The sequence below is a fragment of the Aplidium turbinatum genome, chromosome 7 (assembly GCF_918807975.1).
Source record: "Aplidium turbinatum chromosome 7, kaAplTurb1.1, whole genome shotgun sequence".
Taxonomy (NCBI): domain Eukaryota; kingdom Metazoa; phylum Chordata; class Ascidiacea; order Aplousobranchia; family Polyclinidae; genus Aplidium; species Aplidium turbinatum.
In genome coordinates this window covers 5325472-5333255 of record NC_137478.1, presented here as the reverse complement: position 1 = coordinate 5333255, position 7784 = coordinate 5325472, and the positions used below count along the sequence as shown (strand labels likewise).

General features: G+C 36.0%; 1 long non-coding RNA gene across 1 annotated transcript; it reads right to left on the bottom strand.

Moving 5' to 3' along the window:
• Window positions 1–1429: 1429 nt before the first annotated feature.
• Window positions 1430–2172, bottom strand: LOC145774149 (uncharacterized). Its single transcript, XR_014290007.1, has 2 exons — window positions 2143–2172; window positions 1430–1820 (listed from the first exon to the last, which is right to left on the bottom strand). It is a non-coding gene; the product is annotated as an uncharacterized LOC145774149 (long non-coding RNA).
• Window positions 2173–7784: the final 5612 nt, after the last annotated feature.

Genomic DNA, 7784 nt, shown 5'->3' with positions numbered 1-7784 from the left:
GCTTAAAATTTGACTAAAGGATTATTAGAAGTCAAAATCGCTAGTAATTAATAAATATACTTTTTGTGTATATTTTCTGTGATTTTGAGTTACTTCGGTGCTTTTTTTACCTTTTTAATAATGGAGTAGATTTGGCACTAGTGCGGTAAATCCAAAGAAACATCTGGCAACACTGGTAAATGAGAAACATTTGCCATATTTTTAACGTAAAATTAAGAGTTTTGCTGTGTTTTCGGATTTATCGATCCCACTTTGGCAATTTGAATTCCCAAAACTATCATTTCAAAGGGATATAAAGTGAATTTAGCTTAGATTTCTAAATCAAAAATTCATCCGCTTTCGATGAGGCCTCCAGTTTGCACGCTGTCAAGGCCTGGGTAGGTTATGTAGGCTACACCGCCATGGCTACAACACAGCTCTCTTCTACCTTTTTCTAGACCGCTTTATATTTGGCATATATTGTTTTTCGATGCGATGCTCAGACTTAAAAACAAACTAAACTAAACATACATCTTACAATAGTTAGCGAAACTGTTTAAACATTTAGGATCAAAATAGTTGGAATGCTTGGATAACCTGATCAAGAAATCAGCCCAAAATGTAATTCTAAACTTATGTTTAGCAAACGTTTCGAAAATTAATCTGTATTCATCTTCAGTTCTATAAATGATTTATAGCACTGAGTAGCACATTTATATCATTAAAGATGAATTCAGATTAGTTTCTATAAATGTTTGAGACTATGAATGATTTTAAGCACTGATTAACACATTTATTGCACTAAAGATAAAGAAAATTTAGGTTTTGAACCGTCTGCTTAACATGAGTTTAGATTGATTCTTTATTTTTTAATAGTGTTCGTAGTATTTCGATCACTGTGAATGTGAGAAAAAACAACATCAGATTTCGTGTTTTGGGGCACATGATGAGTAGGCTATGTGTCTGAACTAATCCAAACGTTGACTATCAATGGTCTACCAAGCGCACTGTAGTATGCTGAAAAATGCCGAGTTTCCATGCTATAGGCAGGCAGTAGGCTATATGCAGCAAGCAGTGCATATCGTTGTATGACTTGTATTAAAAAAATTGATGCAAGTTTCGTGAATACATGTAAAACAGCAAATACATGACGAAAATAACGTTCAATGGTAAGCTGCAACTTTTAACAAAAATGATCAATAAACCAAAGCATACATTCTTGTAAGTCACAAACGTGAGCAAAAATGAAATAACACGTTATCCATAGGAAAGCCTACAGCAAAAAGACATTCCCACTTCGAGAAAAAACTTCAGATTTTGACCTAAAACGATCTTCTTAGGAAGTACTAAACCAAAGACTCAGCAGAAAAAGATTCACATTTTTAGATCTGGGCACTTCTGTTAAAAAGTTCCAAAGATCTTGGCCTACCACTAAACCACTTTTAAATTTGCAAGTTTATTTCTCAAAATCCATTTTCATGGTGAGTGCAACTCAAAATTTTGTTCAAGTAGCATATTTACTTCAAACTAAATCATTGTCCGCAACACAATTCTAGCTTCAACAAATTTGCTCAAACAGTTGCTACATATTCTTCGTCAAAAATTTCCTGTTCCTGTTGAGACGAGTCTATGTTATCTTCAGATTTCTTGCAATCGTATAAGCGTACGCTAACGTAATTATAATCTGCATTTCTTGCATGAAAATTAGTTGCAGGATTATATGAAAGTGGAAGTCTTTTGTAAATGACTTTCGGAAGATGTCTTTCATTGTAAGATTTCTTTAACAACTTTGGCCCAATCTTGTTTGGAAGTCCGGCAATGTCAAACACCCCTAGCTTGGCCTGCAATATTTGAACAAGTATAAACTAACAGTTGAGACAATTCAAGTAAAGTTTTCATTCTTCTACAACCTTAACAGCATTGGTAGAATCATTTCTACTGGAATAAGAACCTTCTGATGATCCCAATAAGAGTGAAACAGGCTGTTAAGGTTTTATCAAGCAAGCAGTTTATCATATTTAAGATTATTTGTGAAGCCACCTTGAGGAGTCGAAAAGTTTAATCAAGAATAACTTACTGAATTTTCTATTTTTTACAGTAGTATTGCACTAGCAGCTCAATGTTTTAGAGAAAATTTAACTATAAGTTAATAAGAAAGCGCACCTGCTCATATTTCATGTTTTCTATTTTCTCGTCTAAGGTCCGGTAATAGAAGCATGCTTCGCCACGCCTAGCGACCAACTCGTTAAAATCCCATCTTCCTTGATACCGCTTCTTACAAATCGATTTGGCGATTTCTCGATCGTAATAACTTGCTTTCACCCTGAAGGAGTTTTGCTTTTGAGTTAAAAAAGCAATATTTCGAGTTAGCACCATTCCCTTTTCTTCTTTTTCTTTTTCTCCTTGTTTTTCTTCTTCCTCTTCTTCTCCTCCTTCCTCTTCTTCTCCTCCTTCCTCTTCATCCGCATGGCGAGCATCATCTTTCTTCGCAGATTGTGGCGACTCCATGACGAAATCACTTAGCGTTGTCAACGATTGCCATGTTACTGTTACGTCACCGATGGTTGTCGTCATTGGTCGTTGAGCCTTTGTGATATCAACAATTTCACTCGAAGATTGACGAGACGTTGAAATAACATCAGTAATTGTGTTTGGTTGCTTTGATGAATTGTTGTCGTCATCAACGAGTGAGCTCAACCGTTGCTTCGACACCATGGCATCATCAATGACCTGTTTCGGACATCGTTGTGGTATGGTGACGTCATCGATTAATGCTTTTTCCAGTTTAGTTTGAAGCATTGCGACATTAGCATCAATTGGTTTCCTTGATGAGTGTGATGTAATGACTTCAGTTGACGTTTTTGTTTCTTTCTTGTCGAGCTCAGTGTATAATTTTTTGCAAGGATCTTCATTAGAAAAAGCATCAATCGTTTGATCACTTTCTTCGCCATTCTGTAAAATGTTTCACAGCACGTTTTCATTTGTTTGAAACCATTACTAAGTATAATGTTCTATTTAAAAAAGCTGTCACCATACCTTTGCTTGTAGATAATGCTTAACACATTAGCTGCATATCGCATGTGTAGAACTTCAAGTAATACACTTACATATTTACTGTCTACTTAACAACTGTATGAACTTTACTGAATATTAATGAAAAGAATGCACAAGATAAAAATAAAGCCCTGATGTCTTGGACATGGCATTACATGCACTGTACAAAACTACAGTTCTTAGTAACTCATGCACAAAAATTGCTATGCATCCCGTAATAATTGAGATGTCATTATATTTGGTAGAAGCTGTCGTTTAAGCACAGACAGACATTTCCGTTTAGCCTATTTACGAGTGCTGTACATAACAAAACACAAAAACAAAACACAAAAAAAGGTAAGAAAGTAGATGTTTAGCTTTGGCTAACCTGTTGACATTCAAGTTGTGCTAGTTTTTGATTAATTTTTCGAGCTTGAATCAAAGCTGCTTTTCGTGTCAATGCCAATGAAAAATATCCGGATTTCTCAACGCACTTTCTTTCGTTTACAATATCATTCATTGCCTTGTCACACTTTTCTGCCTTTTTTCTCCAGAAAGTCTTTTGGCGCTTGAGAGTGGCGATGTTTATTTTCAGAGTTATTTTATCCGATTTGTTAGATTTCGAAGATTGTTTAATTTCTTCATCATGTTTTTGTAGTTGTTCACCAAGTTCCTTCTTATCTTCTTGTTGGCTGTTTTCTTTCTTTATTTTTGTTGATGAGTTACAAGGTGCGCTTTGTTTCTCAACGATTGATTGCACTTGATCTCTCACTGCTTCGATTCCGGAATCATCCAATTTTCCTTCTGCTGTGTTCTGATCAACTTGTGAAGACATTTCTTTTTTAGTATTTGATGCTTCAGATATTTCTTGCTCTTCTTCAAGCTTGTCAATACAAGTCGATGCCACATTCATCACTTTTGCAGCATCCGTAGCAATCTCTTCTGTGTCTTCTGTAATTTTCTCAGAAATTGAAGATATTTGGTTTTCCCCTGAATTCTTGCCATGTTCGAAAAATTGTTTATTGTGTAGACGTTTTTTGAAATTTCTTGCATCATCAGAAAAAACATCTTGCTCTTTGTTAGCCTTCTCCATACATAATTTTGCCGTTTCTGAATGATTGTCAATGGTCACTCCAACAACACTGTGAAGTGTTTTGGTTGATGCATTCGCATGCAGATTCTGAAATTTTAAAATTTATGCTTAAAAACTTTTTACATTTGTTTCTAGCGGTAGCGGTATATTTACTTTACAGTTGCATTTGTCTCTTGCTAAAATTGTGACAACCCAGTCATCAAATTAATCCGGTTTTGCATTGATTCAACATTTGCAGACGTTGAACCAATATAAAATACGACTAATTTTAGATGGTAATTTGTGATAGTTGTTTTTGAAAACTTACCCTTTTCACACAACTTTCTCGTGAAGCAGAGTTATTTTGCGAAAGAAAACTGTCTTCTGACACAAGCGATTGTGCTTTTAATTCAGAACTTGAGTAGCTGCAAATACAAAATAATTTTATTACGAAGTGCAAAGCTATATGATGCTATATGCTATATGATATAAGCTATATGATATAAGCTATATGATGCTATATGATATAAGCTATATGATATAAGCTATATGATGCTATATGATATAAGCTATATGATATAAGCTATATGATATAAGCTATATGATATAAGCTATATGATATAAGCTATATGATATAAGCTATATGATATAAGCTATATGATATAAGCTATATGATATAAGCTATATGATATAAGCTATATGATATAAGCTATATGATGCTATATGCTATATGATATAAGCCATATGATATATAACACATATGTTCTCATTGAGTAGAGGGTGGCGAATTTATCTCTGGCGTCTTTTCTTCAGCAACTATGCTAACTCAATTTATTGTACTCCGTGTAGAGGTAGACAGTGGTTTTCAATATCCTGCTGATGCCGGGAGTCGAACCAGGTTTGCATTACTGGAAATCCAACACCTCATCCACTGCGTCGTGTCACCGCCATAACCATACATAGTTGCACATTTAAAAATAAGAAACTGAAGCCCTAATAAATTCAGTTGAGATTATCGGTTAGATTATAAAATTCGGTTTACAAAAGAGTACAAATAACATTTAGTTGAGTTTACAGGCGCACTCAATAATTAGTTACCAGATTGTGCATGGTGGTTGCAATGTAATCTTGACTAGTGTGTCAATCCAAAACTGAAACCTCTCATGGTCAGTGGTGCTAAAGCGTAAAGTCGGTGAGCCCTGGAAGCAAAATGTATTATAAGTAGTGTACAAGCATGTCCTGTGTGCTCACTGCTCAGCCAGCAAACGGCGCCATTTAAACATGATGTTAAACTTCAGTAGTTCAGGCTCCACTTGAACAAGGAAAGATATTGAACAAAGAGATTCGATGTAATGCATCAGCCAGGTGTTGTGGCTACTTTTATGCGTGCCACAAGTTTTTTGCAAGAAACAAACTCGTACTATGGTTGGTAGTCAAGCTGATAGCGATGTAAGCGGCGTCGGTTAGCCAATGCCACTATTCAGTCAAACGTCAAAGGCAGGTGTAAAATTTTGATGAGACACTGGGAGTATTACATGGGAAGCACAAGTTGCAAATGCAGACAGGAGCAAACGATGCAACATCTACTCGAATGCCCTGCCATGTGACACACGATGAAGAAGAAGAACGTCAAAGTGTTCACTTCGCAAAGTAACCTGTGACGTGCTAATTGGGCAAGAACGTTTATCACAGAAGTGAAGTGTAGAAGTGAAGGCTTAAAGTGAACTTGATTTTATGAACTTATTGCGGTACTCGCTGATGTTGAAGCAGATTATGCAGATAAAACCAAGCAAAGGCAAGATAACATATAGATATAAACTAAAAGTAGTTTTCAGGTTTGCTTTGGTTTAATCGTTGCTTGGTTGTATCTGTTTATTATTCAACAAAGTTACTTCTCAACCAAAGTTGTATTACAGTAGAATTTGCCTATAGTGACACCTGAAGGGACCGCGGAAAAAGTGTCACCATAACCGAAGTGTCACTATAGACGAATTCTACTCAACTGTTGCGTATGCAAACGGGACTTTGCAACAGGTGTCCCTATAGGCGAAGTGTCACTATAGCCAAAGTCACTATAGGCGAATTCTACTGATTTTTACAAAAAAAAAATTGTTTGTAATATTTGATACTCACTTTTTTCTTTAGATAAAATTTCAAACGAACACGGTTCAACTCTCGCACATTGGCAATGACATCATAGCTGCGCAAGTCGATGACGTCAAAACATACGTCAGAAGTGTGCGAAGAGCAGAAGTGCATGTGGAAATCTTGGATCACACAATAGAAACTGAAAAAAAAAAACATGTTGGTAACAATTTGATGCAGACAACAATTTAACTAAAAACTACACTACAGTTGGTAACGTTTTACAATATTTGTAAGATAAATCAAACGCAGCAGAAAGCAACAGCTATATTTTTCAAAGAAATTTTCTTTCACCTCCAAAGTTAATTGAGATGTTTTTATAAAAAAAATCTTATTTTACTGCGATATTATTGCTAAACTGTCGTTTATAACTAGCTTGCATCGATGGGCTAAAAATTCACTTCACAAACTAAACTCCACTCTTACCTTTCCCATTTCTTCTTGTTTCTTTTTTCCAAGTATCCTCTGTATGTTGAACAGGTCGGCTGGTATGGTGGCAACAGATGTAGTTTCTCATCGGATGTTCTTGGGTTAAAGAAGGAAGCAATCTTCAACAAGCAATGATGCAAACGATTTTTGCTCTTCTTTTCCTCGTCACGAAATGTCGATGTCAAGTCGTCAAGCGAGGTTTCTAAAATGAGTTTGTGCAAACTTTTATACCGACTAGAAGGTTGCTCATAGTTCATGTCACCTGACGGCATCTCCTGAAGAGAATCAGACGAACAACTGCAGCTTCGAGCTACCTCACTCATATTTTGTCGTCTATGAATGTACACTTGTACAGCCAAGCAGAGATGTACGTATAGGCCTACGCCGCAAATTCTACACCGTAGACTTGCGGCGTAGACTTTTTGTTCACGCTAACGCTTACGGCCACATTTTTTTTGGATAGTTGTTGCTTGAGGCTACGCCGTAAAGTTTTTGCGATTTTTTAGCGTATAGCGTCAATGTATACTTTTTGATGTCTTAATTGTTGTTTGCATTTTTTTTTTATCAAACTGCGAAATGTTTTTTTCGCTACAACACGCCGATACCTTCCAGCGCTGCAGTTGAAAGAATGTTTTCAACGGGCAAAAGACATATTGAAACCAAAACACAGCAAAATGTCAGATGAACACTTTCAGATGCTTGTGTTTCTTCGTGGAAATTCAAAAAAAAACTTGTTTGTTTCGAGTGGTTTATACCGAGTGAATGTTTGGCACCTAGCAAACAAAATGAATTTATGCTAGTGTATGCGCTGACGCTGCCAACTTTTTTTACAAGTTACGTTGACGCATACGGCGTATGGGTTTTCGAACGTTTGCGTTTATGCTGATGGCGTCAATATTTCTTGTATGTGTGTACATCACTGCAAGCAAGGATTTTGTTTCTAGAAAAGTAACCTTTGTAATTAGAAAATACGCCATTCCAATATTAAAACTATTTTAAGGTTATGTTCAAGCTTACGTGTTCAAGCTAAGATATTAATTAAACGAATGAGAAGACAAGGAAACCAATCTATGCGTGCTTTTGTGTGACTTTCAGGCGCGCCGTCAAGTGCAGTGCCAAAGATGCA